The sequence below is a fragment of the Aptenodytes patagonicus genome, chromosome 1 (genome assembly GCF_965638725.1).
Source record: "Aptenodytes patagonicus chromosome 1, bAptPat1.pri.cur, whole genome shotgun sequence".
Taxonomy (NCBI): Eukaryota; Metazoa; Chordata; class Aves; order Sphenisciformes; family Spheniscidae; genus Aptenodytes; species Aptenodytes patagonicus.
The window spans coordinates 60,812,880-60,828,115 of record NC_134949.1 but is presented as its reverse complement, the minus strand read 5'-3'; the positions used below and the strand labels follow the sequence as shown (position 1 = coordinate 60,828,115).

General features: G+C 43.3%; 1 protein-coding gene across 2 annotated transcripts in view; it reads right to left on the bottom strand.

The window, feature by feature from the left end:
* Nucleotides 1-14,730, bottom strand: part of SYN3 (synapsin III) — a 208,747-nt gene extending 194,017 nt beyond the window's left edge. The window contains exons 1-2 of one of the 2 annotated variants that reach the window (XM_076338922.1): nt 14,672-14,730; nt 14,200-14,339 (exon numbers count right to left, since the gene is read on the bottom strand). The gene's annotated coding sequence lies outside the window, so the exon portion shown is untranslated. Of the gene's footprint in view, nt 1-10,533; nt 10,606-14,199; nt 14,340-14,671 lie in introns of those variants that run through there. The other variant, XM_076338931.1, reaches the window with a different exon arrangement.
* Nucleotides 14,731-15,236: the final 506 nt, after the last annotated feature.

The following is a 15,236-nucleotide window of genomic DNA, read 5'->3' as shown; positions in this document are numbered from 1 at the left end:
ATTATGATAATACTCTATCATTTTAATACCCCCAAGAACAAATTATGAGGTGCTACTTCTTGGAAACAATACATTATTTCCTTGTTTTATCCTCACTGTGGAAATCCTGTTGGCACCTAACGGCTACAGTGTTGTCTCAGTGGTAATATCCCCTTGTCAATGAGCTTAGAGAGGCCTTTTGTGGCCTGTCTCTGTTCAATACCAATACTTGCTTATCAGCAAAGCCAGACCCAGCTCAACTGGAGCGGGCAGTATAGGGCAAAGAAATCCTGTGCTAATCCTTGAATACTATAGAGCCATCTCCATCTGAAAGTCAGTTGAGTTGGCATACTGTCTCCGTTTCTTATTTCCCTAGAGTATTGTGGTCATTCCCTCCCTGAGCTATAGCGACACTAATGCTTCCATTAAGGCTAATACTTACACACATGCCAAAGTGGCTCCTCACGATTATATTAAAGAAAAGCAGGAGACAGCAGTACAAACCGGAGAATTTGTAGATATAAATGCTCTGCATATTAAGCAGACAAAATTGTAAGAAGGAAGCAAGCAGGGCTCTGAAGCCTCTCTCTTTTTCCTTCCCAGTCTTGGATCTGACACAGTTTATGTTGTGTGTTTGTGAGACATGCTCTGTTTCCTGCAGTAACCGTACAAGTCCTGATTTCACGGTGATAAGAGTGAAAGCAGCACCAGATGCCATTAATAGAGCAGGGATTTCCTTCAGCTGAGAGACGCGTTGCTTTGAAGAGTGCTGATCTGAATAAAATCAAGAAGCTGGGTATATTTAATATGTAGGCCCTGCCAATATGCATTAGGGCTTGTCCAGATAAAAGATGCCTAAGGGACTGACAGCTCACAGGTTCTGAGAGGAAACTGCAGCAGCCTGCCCAGTGCTAATGGGGCTCCTGTCTTGATTATGATCACATACTCATTCCTATGCGATTTTCTTTCTACTGTATTTCAGTTCTGCCACAATAGACTGGTTATTCAAAATGCAGGTAAACAGAATATTTTGTTACTATAGAGCTAACTAGATATCTTGGGGGAAAAAATGCTACGGGTCATGAAAGGGAAGAAACAATTCACTAAGGAGTCATAATATACACCAAATAAATAGATAATTATTAATTAACTGATGATGATAAGAAGGATTTTCTGTTTGGAGCACAAATCGTATTACTTTTCATATGTTTATAAGACAAAAATGGATTGCATATTTCCAAATAACATATCTTCAAACACAACTCTGCAATTCTTGCATCAATGCTTCTAAGTAATTTTAAAATGCCACAAAAAGTCAATTTCTTTCCCAAATGTTTTATGCTTTTGGGGGTTAAAAAGTCTTCCTTCAAACATCTGAAGTCTTCTAAACCATCTGTATTACTAGTATAGTCCATCCAAGTTTTGCTGCCATTTGCATCCACCCCTTTTCTCCCCCTTGCACCGTTCCAGACACCACCATTTCCCAGTTTCTCAGATTTCTCCCACATGGCAGAGAACCCTTTATAACACTTGAGATTTACCTGACCTGATAATGTCAACGACAGATACCGGGATAAATAAAGCTTGTGATTTGCTTTGTGCGGCAAGATGCTCATTTGCTTTCTAACCATACGTGACCATCTCATGTAGCAGCACTTAATACAGAGAGAAGAATAAGCTGGGAATTTGAGCACAGTTACTGATTTATTTTGATGATGGAAGAGAAAGGCAATGTTTTATTGTGCTCTGGGGAAGATTTCTGACTCAACTGTAAGATAGCTTGATGCCAAATTCTTTCACGTGATGTAGAAGTGGTAGGAGATTGACTGGCTACACTATTCCCTCCAAAGAGGCAGAGAAAACAGGGATCGGTAGATCATGGTGCTTAGGGACATGGTTTAGTGGTGGACTTGGCAGTGTTAGGTTAACTGTTGGACTTGATGATCTTAAAGGTCTTTTCCAACCTAAACGATTCTATGATTCTATGATCTTCATCTGGAGCACTGTAGGGGTCCAGCTGCCTATGTCTGTCTCATGTTCTGTGATGACCAACCCGAATTGTGCTGAGCATTTCCAGATGTTTTTCTTCACTTTTTTTTGCATGATTACTATTGATCGCATGGGGACACATGAAAAGCTGTGTGGGTTTGCGTAATACATCCCTTTTGCTCGCACCATGTACCCACACACTTCTCACCTCAGCAAGGGTGACAATCCTCTCTCCTAGAGCTGGACTGAGCACCCCAGTCTTTGTACCATCGCCAGAGCCTGCTTCCCAGCTGCAACCTCACAAATGTCCATGAGATCCTGCTCTAGCATGGTTGCAGGTTGGAGCTGCGAGCCAAATATATTTGTGGTGCCAGCTGGAGCCTATGCAGGACAGTCAGGGGGCAGGTGTTTCGCTTCCTTAATAAAGCATCTGGCCAGGTTTCAAATGCCATTTAAGAAGTTATGTTGGTTCCATAGGAATATTGTGTTAACAAAGAGTTGTATCACCAGAGGTGCACTGCTATAATTAGAAAATATTGATAAATGAATAGAAAAGAATGAAAAGAAATAATGATAGATTATTTCACTAACTTATTTCACTAACTGTCCTTTATCAAGCTGTCTTACCTCCTGGTTCTTGTCTGCTTGTCTATCCAGTTTTTGCATTCATGCTGGACAGTGTAGGAGCCCTCCATAATTGGCTCCAAATGCTGGAAACTATGTTTAGGCAAAAAGCAGCAGAAAATATAATACATGAGTGTGGGAACTGGAATAGATTCTGGACCCAGACAAAGTCCTGAGAGAGTAGGCTAGTGGACTGAGCCCAGAAGTGGAAATAAAGCACAACATGATTTTAACAGAGTCCTCTGCCATCAGTCTGGGGAAAGGTCACTCAACGTCAGTGCCTTGGTTTCCTCATTTAGGAAGACAAGCTTTATTTTGTAGAGTGCAGAGATATTGTCAGGCTCAGCTCATGTGCCTGCATACTGCACCACTCAGCCAAGCATGAGTAGCTTCAAGAGCTCTGGTTCCCCCACTGATCAATAGCTGAATTACAAAGCTTTTAAGGGTTACAAAATTGGCCAGCCTTATTTAAGAACCCAACCGCCAAGCCTTTCAAGGGCTGGCGAATATGTAGCCACCATGAGTAGGGGGGAAAAAAAAAGCTTTCTTGGAGGAAAAAATGTGGCAATTAAAACCATGTTGTAACTGGGAATGTAAAGGATTGATCTGCACAGCTATTTTAGTTTCTCCTTCTCCCATACTCACAGAACTTCTTTCCCAAGCCTGGAAAGGAGAGAAGGAAGGGGAGAAGGGGAAGGGAGAGCATGTGGCGGCTCTGCAGCCGGACAGCCTGAGCAGGGTGCAGTGGGAGGAACTCAAGCCACATCCATTGGCGCAAGCTCTTGCTGGGTACACGCACAAATACGGTGTGAATAACCGGTTACAGAGAGCACAAGCATTGCAGCAGACAACAGAAATAGGGACATCCTACAGATCTCATACAGTGGTTATCTGAGAGCCACAGTGGGGCCTCCCTTTCTGCGTTTGTGTCCTGACTAGCAGAACAGGTAGGCAGTTGCTATTTGCATATAATTATATGATGATATAGCCAGTGATAGAAGCAGTATTGCTATTCCTATTCCTCTGTGGGACAATCTGTATTTGATCAGAGCTAAGTGGTGCAGTCCCATGTGACTGAAGCTTACTGATGAAAGCCACTTTTACTGTGGATATGTATTTACAGAAAAAAAGACACGTCCAAAAGTAGACTGTAAGATCAGCTGAAGAGTCCAAAACAAACTCAACAGAGCTCTGAGTAATAGCGAGAGAGCTGCTTTGCTCTGCTGGGTTTATTTTCAGCTATTGTCTAGACCCAGTGCCTGAGTCCTCAGGTTCATAAAGGCCATCGGGTTTAAAACCTTGCGTGTTGAAACTGGCCACCTTGTAATAACTGCATCACGTTGTCATCCTTAGGCAGTCACAGAACTGGTTAAAAAACCAAACAAACCAACAAACCAACCCACCCACCCCGGGGCACAACTTCTTAGCTTCAAGATTTCAGAGGCTGGCATGGATGGCAGGGTGTTAACTACAGCAGGCTGAGGAACTATGTTTATTCCCTGCAGCTTTGCACAAAGCTATGCACTCATGGAGCCTGGCCTCCCCCTGTTAAGGCGACCAGCCAAATTCTGCCTGCGCTTACACTTGCATATTCTGTTTTCCATAGGCTTGAGCAGAAGTGCAGAGCTGATCTTTCTGCATGTTGTAGTATGGCAGTCAGTGCATTAAAACACACAAAACATTATTCTCTATTTCAAGACTGCACACAAAAGGAAACCAATCTTATGGTTTTTGTGGATAGAAAGAGCAGTTCCTTTCCCCATGTTTTTTTTCTTATGGACTTTTTACTTTGAGCAAGTCACTTAACTGCTTTGTGCCTTAGTGTACCTGACTGTATAATGATATTTTTGTTAAATAAAGCACGGAAAGGCTAAATTGGGTCAATTTTGAGAGACACTGAGATACACGGTGATAGAAATACAGATTGCAGAGGTGTTCTATAAGATACAAAGTAAGTATAACAGCTATTTAAAATTAAATCTACCTGAAAACTGTATTACTTTTTAACATGAAAGAATATACAGAGTTCTTAGCTCAAGTGAGAGCTGCTAAGGTCACTGGAGTCCAGTTTCAGAGCTGATCACTGCAAAAACTGTTGTGGATACCCAGATGATGTTAATTGTGTAAGAAAGTAGTGCATGGGTGATCTTTTATAAATAAGCCAGGTTAGACACAAGGATCTCTGTCCCCTTTCCTATCTACTCCAATGCAAACACAGTATCCAAACATGACCCAGTGAGTGATGGGGTTATGAAAATCTGGTATCATCACTCAACTCCCTAGAGGTAGTGGATCACCTTCACATGTATTTTTCTAAGAGCTGCAGGAAGAACCCTGGTTAAATCACTTCATATGGAAATCCACATGTAAAACCAGGGCAAGAGAGGGTCATATTGTGAGCACTAATAATAATGTACACTGCATAATAACAAATACATAAAAGTCCTTCACTTTTATCAGCTTAATCACTTGCTCTCTTCTTGCTTCAGCTCCCCATCATTAGTATCTCATTCGTGAAAGAGGATAATTGCTTTGGATCTCTTCAATTACTACTAAAGCACGGCAGAGCACTTGTAAAAAATCAAATAGATTTGAAGACCAGGATCATTGAGCTTGGCCTCCCATGTAGTGCAGCTTGTGTAGTTTCTCCCAGAAACTCCTGCCATGAGTTTATAATTTCTGATTGAAAAACCAACTCCAGGGCTAGTTTGTAAATACTCACTGGCGTGGTCCAAACCAGCCCTGTATCTAAGCCATCACCACTGCAGCAAGAGCAAAGCAGCAGCTCCCTGAAAGCCTGAGTGAAGAAAACAGCATTTTGTCTGGTTGTGATGATCCCAAACTTCAGCAGGGACTGCGTGACCATATGATACCCTAACGCAAAGACACTTGCTTAAGCACCCCAGAAGAGCTCAGATGTTCACCCTGTAAAGCAACAGCTGTCTCATGGGCAGCTAGATCTTGAGCAGCAGCTGCTGCCAGTGCATCATCTGCAGGGCTAGTCACTGCCTGGCAGCAATACCTACCTGAGCTGATTTTTCAGTTTGCGCTACCCTGAAGGTTGAACAAGAAACATCGCCAAGCGGTGCATGAGATGGCAGCTGGTTTGTCAGCCTTGGCCCTGCCCTCCCTCTGCCTGTTCATCACTGAGCCTCATGGCAGAGCCCATCCCCTGGGGTTGCTGCCAGCCACGGCCCACCAAGCTTTCTTTGCTAGCAAGCAGCAGCGAGGCTGAAGACTTCAGTCAAACTGTTGGTCTTTGCTGGCATCTCTGTGCAATCACAGCACCTGCCTGGTGTTCCTTAATACAGATGAAGCAGCAGCAGGAACCTTCTGGCTAGAGAAACTGTGGTGGAAAACCTAGTTAGTAACTGAGTATTCCCACCTAGTAAGTATAACAACTGCTCTGTGTTAGCAAAGAAACCTGAGTTTTGCCAAGAGGAAGCGCAGAACTTGCTGTTAGTTAAAATGGACACCCTGGCTGTATTTTGGGTTTCAGAAGTGCTCTTTAGAGGCTCACAAAGATTTATTGCTGATGATTATTCCACCTCTCCCCCCTGCAGCTGCTAGCCTGGACCATACCATGAAATAGGCACGTGCTATGCTCTCTTTAAAAAATCAGAGTTTTTCTTACCTACCCATAGCCCTTGATGCTCTACCACTAAGCATAAAAACATGCACTTAGGAGGTTAGAGAACTAAAGAGTCTATTCATTCTTCACCACCTACTCTGCGCTGGGAAAATATACTGATTTTACAGCATCGTGTGAAGGTAATCAGCTATTGCTTCTATTAGTCCAAGGTGGGGGAGGCTCTGGAGAAAGTTGCAGTTGTAGATGCCTCACTAAGAATTAAACCCTGTTGGTGTCCTCTCTGTTTTCAAGCCAGAGGACAACTACCTCAGGGTCCTCAGCAGATCACAACCATCTAACGACCAGATGGAGAGAAAGGCAGACTGGCAGAGGCAGAGCTGAAGGTGTAGGTTCTTCTGAACAGAAGCACGAAGGCCTTTTCAGCCGTGGCTGTATGGGAGGAATTACAGCATAGGGAGATATACGGAGCTGGACTAAGAATGATCCAGTTGAAATTTTTTTTATTTGTAAGAGTAGGTTGAAAACCAGAGTGCTCATTTCAAAGAAATATTGCCATTTCAAAATATTTTCTGCTCCCAAACAGCACAACAAATATTCCAAAATTTCTTGTAACATGTAAATGTTGTATCAAATATCCCATTCATTTGTAGGCTTTCTTTTCCAAACAAATTTTCAAAGATGGCATATCCAGAGCCTGTCCTCACAGCCGATGGGCTGTGGTCTTTCAGTGGAAAGATGCTGCACTGAAATGTTGCTGGCTGACTACTTCTAACAGTGGGGTTGAAGGAGCATTTATGAGGTTTGGATATCACAAGTTACCAGCATGTTACTGTTATGAGTTATTCCAGGCAACCAAAGCTGGCCACAAAACTTTTCTGTCAGAAAGATGAAATGCCACAGCAATGCAGAAGCTCATGTCTCATATCTTCCTCTGATTACTGCATTACTTTTACTGGAACATTTACCAAACTCCAATACTGCGTGCAAGTTAGCAGAACAGAGCGTACAGAAAAACCTTGCAATGCTACTTATTTAACTGGCAAGTATCTCAGAAAGCAGAGAGTCAATTCCTTCCCTTCCAGCTCAAGCAAAATTTTCATCAGCTTTAATGGGATTCTTGCTGAACTAAAAGTTACTTAAAATTTTTGGGTTTGGATATGATTCCTCTCTCTTTCTGACTGCAGTGGAAGGCAGATGATCTTGCATGGCTGGCATGACTTCTGCAGAAGATCTGCAACTGCCCTAGGTAACTAGAGGCACTGTCCTGCTCTTTCTGTGTGTCGTTCCTAGGGAGGGGACAATAGTTACGCAGTCTGGCCGCTAAGCAAAAGAGGTGGCACTTTCTTTCAAGGCAGAGGCATGACATGTAAAGCCAGAGGCCCGTGACCTGTGACCAAGAGTCGGAGACATCAAAGGATCTTCCTGGGAAAAGCCTGCCTGCACTTTAATAGGGATTGTCAGCTCTAGCTCTTGACAGGCGCCATCCCCTCCTGTGCCTCGTGTTTCTTAGGAGCTGGCTCGTTGAATGGCCTCAAGAAACTCTCATACATGAAACTGCCCCTGTGGGGAACAGCAGGGGAAGCCCTGACTGAAAGGCTCTGTTGAATTATTGAGGTTGCCCAGAGTAAACCAGGGTAACCTTCATGTTAATTCCTGACAGCCTCTTTCAGTTTTATTATAAAACAGCACCCCCCTACCTCGCCTACTCCTCTCTCTCCTGTTAAAAGAAACTTCACAAGGCTGCTGAAGTAAGAAAGCCTGCCTGCAAAATTAACTAAATACACACAGGCCTATTTTAGATAGATGCATCAAGCTAAATACGGCAGCCTTCAGCTGCTGGAGGGAGTGCAGCACTTCATCCAACCCCTCTCGCCAAAGCGCATTAATGCTTTAGCAACCAGAAGGGAAACACAGGCACTGAGTCTCATCTTTAAGCAGCAAAATCAAACACTCTGGGGCTAAAAAAAAAAAAAAAATGCTTCCCAACTTATCAGATTATTTGGTTTTGTCAACCCCACTTCAGAAAACAGCCAGGTGCTGGGTGTGTTTCCCTGCCCACTTGTTGTGTCCGCAGTCCCTGGCAGTTGCCCGTGATGGGCACAGTGCATCAGAGGTGCATGCAGTCAGTCAGGGACAGATACACCCAGTCCATCACCTCCAGGACTGTGTGATCATTCTTTTTCCCAAATTTCCTTTTTTTTTTTGGCCCACTGTTCAATAGCTGTGGCTAAAACCAACTGTGCTATGCTTATAAGTTGAATGAGAAAAATCCTGATTTTCTTGACTTCTTTCTCCAAGGAGGCTCTACATTTTTTAGCATCTGTAGCCAAGGTCTTGGACACATTCCTGGGCTGCAATGTCCTATGGGGCTGCTCAGCCTTACTCTAAGCCCAGCAAGTTACAGGTTAAAGTGGGGAGGAAGATGACAGCGTAATGGATATGTCCATTGTATTGTACAAAAGAAGCCAACCACACAGGGCAAAGATAGCCTATATTAAAAATAATATATTTTATCTAAAAAATGAGTGTTACTGTATTTTAAACAATAGATTTTAAAGGTCTGAATCATCTTGGAGCTGAATGTTCTGCTGTTATTAGTTTTGCTTTTCTAATAGTCCTATATAAATATGCTTGTGTTTGCTTATGAAGTTAATTAAGTGCTGGTGAAAGTCTACCAGTCCTTCTAGATTAAAAATATTTTGCATTGGCTGCATAAGAGCTATGGCGTAAGCATTTCTCGCTGCTTTTTTCCACCAGGCTTGGAAGTCCTAAGTCCCAGTGGAGTGGGACTTTCTCCATTCACTTGGATGGGACTGATGCATCAGTTAACCTCTTATTCTGCTCCAAATAATGTGAATGGTTTTAGCTATCACTTTTACCAAAAAGTGGCTCATTAGTATCCTTTCTTAAACAGCCTTGAGGTTTTAAAGGGCTAGAACCAGCAAGTTAAAAAAATATCTCCTTCTGTGTTTGTGCCATTGTCAACTAAATGTAAAATTAAATTGTAAATTAAAATGTAGGGCTTGAGGTAACACACTTTTTACACTCAAGGGAGCTGAACAAATAGACGTTTCAAACCATGAAGACTTGGCAGAAGACACTGGTTGCCATCTTTTAAGAGGAGTTGGTATGTGTGTGTTTGCTTCTGTGTATGAGAAAAAATAAGGAAGCCAATACTTTTCCATGCTTACCAGTTGAAGTATACAGGGAAGAAGTGCTGGCTCTGGTTTGTGCTGAGAGTAGGAAATAAATCAGCCAAACCCCACAATGTTTGGCAAAAATGAAATTTCCTCCTTCAAAAAAAGGCACACCCCTCTCCCCCACTTTGTACAGCTCTTCACCTGTCTCTCCAGTCCTTCCATTTTCCTCCATTTAACATGAACTCTGATTTCTTTTTCTGGCCCCTAGGAAGATAATGCTACTGATGTTCTTCAGGCTGGAGTATTATACAACACAGCAGCTGTCTGTCTTGTTCATATCCCAGTCTGATAGTTTGCAGCAAAATTTAATGTGCCTTTAAAAATGACTGCAGTTACACTCTCAGAAGTGATTTGAAGGCAATACTCACAGTTTCAGGAAGCCTGGAAAAGAGGTCTTTCCTACCCCATCCAATCTGCTTTGTTTCCCCCCCATGACAGCCCACCACAGGCCACCCTAGGAAGCAGACGATCTTTTCTTCCCCTTCGTGTCACTCTGGTGGCAATGCAGAATTCAGCCCTTTGCAATGGAGCGCTGTCTCCAGGACAAAAGATTATTTCCACCCCGAAGGCCACATCACAGGCTCTTTCTCCTACTTTTCCAAGGCCATCTCATTATTGTTTTCCCCTTTATGAGCAGGGTCTAAATTACAAGCATGTGCCCTGGGCCACCTTTCCTGTGGCCAGTGTAGTCTGCTAATGGCAGCAAAGTCATACTGCACCCTTGCTTTAGCATTTGATCTGCACAGACACAGTAGGATTATTTCTCATTAAACAGACAATAGATGAGTGTCTGGAACCTGACAGCCATTAATACAGACATCGTTAGTTCTGCATAATCACTTAATTTTCCTTGATAACCATATTATAAATATATATGAGTCTACAGTACTGAACCAGTAACAGATCTGCTACAATTGCTAATCTGATCCCTGCTGTTTGTCAGCATTCAAGAAAAATTCCTTGACATTTTCTGATCTCTAGATGAGGTAGAAGAATACCACGACAAACCATGAAGGATAGGAAGAAGTGAAAAATTATCCAGAAAGGAGAGAGAGCATGGCTTCCCCACTGCTTAAACAGAGAGGAAACCATTTTATCCCACAAATAACATGCATATCTAGAAATCGGAAGGTTTCCGTTTGGTCTTACCAAGTCTGTCTGAAAACTTAGGATCCAGGGCTTTATACACCTCTGGGGATGCAAGCCAGCTGAAAGCACACAGGCCTTGGAGGAGAAGAGAAACACTAGAGTGAGGGAGGGGGAGGGATACAGGAGGCAGAGCAGTGACGTGTTTGAAAGGAAATGCTCTTACAACAGCTCTGAAAATGCCCTGTGTGTTTTGTTGGACATTTCGAGTTAGCAGTTTCACCTACCAATAGATTATCAGATCAGCTATTAATCGTATCTGGGCCAGGGCAGCTCTTTGTTATGCCCATCTGGGAATTCTGGGCTTATTTGCTTAGCCATTAAAGTGGCAGGAAAGGGATTTTTAGCCTAAAAACTTCAAAAAAGGATAAAATATCCTAGAGTGTTTACTGCAAACCCCAACATTCTGGAGAATTTCCAGACTGAGTAAAAAGTGATCCTACACCCCTATAGACAGAGCAGCATCCTCTGAGGGGAGAATACAACAATACAATACACCAGTCACTGTGCCATAAGAACCAAACTTGCTTTTTTCTCTTTTTCTTTTTTTTTAAAGGAGGATAATAGTTTTTTTTTTTTTCTTGCTGGAAAGTGCAATATAAATGACATATATACAAGGAATATTTGGAAGGTGGAATGAGGTTTACAAGGTGGAAAAAGCCCAAATTAAATGTTAAAATTAAAGCAACAAGTCTTCTTAAGAAGGAGTTGTAAAAGTTAAGGGCATTATGTTTCAGTCACTACAAATCCCATGAGAGCAATTGCTCACACATCACATGCAAAAAAAAAGAAAAAGAAAAAAAAGAGGAGAAAAGTGGGAAGAGGAGAAGAGGAGAAGAGGAGAAGAGGAAAAAGAAAAAAGAAAAAAGAAAAGAAGGAAAAAGGAAAAAGGAAAAAGGAAAAAAGAAAAAAGAAAAAAGAAAAAAAAAGAAAAAGAAAAAAAAAGAAAAAGAAAAAAGGAAAAAAAAAATAAAGGGAAGAGTGGCGAGCCAGAGAAAAATGGTGCCCTTTCTGGGGGAGGAAGGATGATCTGGAGGACACTGTGGCTAGCTTGTTCAATTAGCGTTAACATCAATGAGGAGCACAAGTTTTGCATCCCATCATGCCCCTCATTACTAGAGTACATAACCTCCTAACCTCCACCCAGGAAAATGATATCATTGCATGAATTAATCATCTGGGCAATTAATGGTAAAAGCGACCTCAGCTTTCCAGCACAGTCTCTGGCACCAGTGAACTGGCAATGACGTCATCTTCCCTGGGAATACGCTGGCGTTTTGCCCGTTCCTGAGCCTCGCTGTTGACACTGAGGGCAGAAGCAAACAATGTAGTCACCCAACCGGCAATAAACGCTGCGAGAGAATGCTGGGCTACCGCCACTGCAGCATCAGAGGGATGCTTCTCCAGCCAAACCCCCCATGTGCCTCTCCTAAGGAAAATGCGTATCCCGAAACAGGCAAGTGTGAATGGCTTCCTCTGATGCGCAAAGAGATGGACTCTCCAGGTGTGTCCAGTATCTGCCCCCTTTTTAGTAAGGAGAGCCTCCTGCTCTGCACCTGGAAGCTCTGCAGCCTTTTGGAGTATGTGAATAAGCAAGTTATTTAATTATTGCTCTTTTGCTGGGGCAGAGGTAAGGGGAGAGAAGCCGACTTTACTGGGGAGTTTATTTTCAGACGGCCAGGCTTGTTTTGCTTCATTTGTCAGCTCACTCTGTTGCTGTGAGTGCTTTGAAAGTTGGAGTCAAACTCAACTATGACCATGTTTTTTCTAACTTAGAGGAGCTGAAGGATGGCAAAGGCATGAGAAATCAAGAGATAAAAAAATGCTAGCTTACGGTGTATGCCCTGTCTTAGACCTGATTTTCAGTCAGCTATTCCAGGTGAGATGAGGAGAGCATGGCTCTGTCCTATGGGAATCTGCAGCATGTTCTCCTTGGGTTTTCCACCATCAAATACAAATATCCTCTGTAAGGTGGATCCTTTTTGTACCTGTGCCAGGTGAGTGACCTTTCAGTCTCACTTGGGGTACGTACACAAGCTGTGAGGCAGAGGGGGTCAGACTCAGCCCACTACCCCCAGCAGCACATCCCAGAGACTTCAGGAGAGCTCGTGGACAGAGGGTAGACGTGAGCAGGGAGGTGCTTTCTGATGGGAATATCAGTCATGTTTGTATTTTCCCATCTTTGGGCCGTGTGAGAAAACCACAGAAAAGAAAGGCGTTTGGGTAGGGGAAAGTTAACCCCTGATGTAAGAGATTCGGTGTCAGGGAGGAAGGATAACTTATTTGGGCAAACCAGTTTGGTTAATCCAAGATGAGCCATTTTGTTGCTTCTCCCTGTGGGGCTTTCTGTCTTACTGCTCTTTTTGGAGGGAGCCTCTGGCTATTGCTTTCTGAGCAAGCAGAAAAAGCGTACCTCTCTCAGCACTCATCATGAGTTAGTTTCCAACTGAGATGAGATATCCACAGGTGAGCAACATCTTTGTCTCAACAACACTTTGCTCTGGATCCTGGCTTAAAAAGAATGAGGTGGTGAAAACATATGAGAAGCGGCTAAACCTGTTAATGCCTTACAGCAAGCTGCAATCCCCACTCCGGCTAGTGACTGGGCTAAGGTTACCCAGCGTGGGACAGCCTTGTCTTAAAGGCTTGCAAAGATGTAAGCTGCAGAAGTGCAATTATAGCATCATCACTGCAAACAACATTCCCCGTCTACATGGCTTAATGCCACTTGTCACATTTGTAATCCAGCTTCCCCCACCTGCCCTGTCTGTTTAGCAGTCACTTGTTATCAAAACAAAGGCAGTGAAACAAAGGGAAGAGCAGAGGCTAATTTGCTTGATGTGCTCCTGCTTTTCCAGATAATATTAATTTTGTGAGCTCTAACCCGATCCTCAGAGATGTTCACCCTTTCTTCGCATTATTAAAAGAGATATAGCAAATCTGTGGAAGCAACTCAATAGGTTATCACTTTAGCAGCAGGTAAACAGGACAGTTTGATCATCAGTTCTTCTAACCAGTGAGATAACCTGTCCTGATTCCCAGCCCCCTTACTTTCCAGGTGTTGCTGGCTCAGCAGACAGGATTAATCCACTTTCCTGCTCACTTGCACTCTCCATGTTAGAAAATCTGATTACACAGATTCCTTGCAAATTATCTCCACCTGCCATGACTAACGCTCCAATCTGACCTCCTCTTTCCCATTTTACATCTCACTGCAGATCCGATACGTACACAAACAGATGCACACATGCTTGCTCTTTTTTGTTTGCAAACAGCTCAGTAAAAACCTCGGCATTTCCATTTTCAATCAAACCAGAAAGCACTACTGTTTTCCCCAGACTGCCCATGAGGTAATTTCTCCCTTTTGACTCCTCTCCTTGCATTTATAATGCACAGGCTTCATATGTTGCTGCTCTACCCACATAAAACACAGGCATCTCCATACAGACATGCACAAGGAACACGCAATGTTATAAACCCCTGCAGCACATATAAGGACAAAGGCACACGCTACATGCACTGAGCAAGTGCCACCACACACATTCCTGTTCCCTCCAAACCCTGCAGGAAAACATTGCCTGCAGAGTGCTCCCCTATAAACAAAACCACCCTTGCAGCACAGGGTCAGTATACGATTGTGGCAAATCCCATTCCCCCTGGCTCCCTTACCTTTCCTTAGTCTGCTAATCCAGGGGCCCTGGACCGATTCGCTTTCCCTCCTGCACACAAACTGCCGGTCCCTCCTGTTTCACATTCACAGCACACTAGCAGGATTCACCGTCATCCCATTCTGCTGGATCCTTATCGCCCTATTGGCCAAAGCCAGACAGTAAATTCAATTAGGCTCCTCCTTATAACTATATTATCACAGGAACAGGATGAATAATTTAGTAAAATAACAAGGACGTGCGGGCTCCGGTGTCACAGACTTCACCCCCACTGGCAGGCTTTTATCAAAGAGAGGCAGGTAAAGAAACCAGAATCTGTCACTCTCCTGAAAAGGAGACCTTAGATTACCCACTTGTATTTCCCATTCCATCCCTCTTCTCCTCCTCCCCCTAAAGCCATGGCATTCCCTTTTTATTGTTGTACATTCATCCCCAGCCCACAACACAGTCTTTCCCTGGTGAATGGTCATTACCATCTCAGTGGATGCAGAGATCTCTGCCCAGGCAAAGCGATACTGCAGCACATCAAACACATTGCCTCTTTCCTGAATGCAAGACCTGAGAAAAGAATAAAACTGTTCTGCAGAAGGGAGTGACAAGACAAGCAGATCACAAGGAAATGGCAGAGTCTGCCTTGTATCATGACATCTTCTGTTCAGCAACTGCGTTGTCATCCCGTCAGTTCAGACACCCAAGGGATGCAAGTACGCTGTTCCTGAAAGAGAAAGGCTCATATACGCATGGCTCGGGGACTGTGATTTCACATGCCTGCTGTGGGAGTTTGAATCCCCACATCAAAAAAACACACCAAAGTGGCAGTTTTCCCCCAGACCAAATGACTAAGCTGTTCTGGTTTGCCTTTTTTTTTTTTTTTTCTGACCATAAATTTGTAGTGACAACTAACTACACTTACATTTCTCAAGAAGTAGTTTTCCCAAAATGAACACTGCTCTTTTTCCTCAGGTGATGTTTTGTTTGAGGAGTTACAAAGCACTGCAGTGTTCCTTAACAGGGTCACCGCTATCTAAGTCAAGCGTC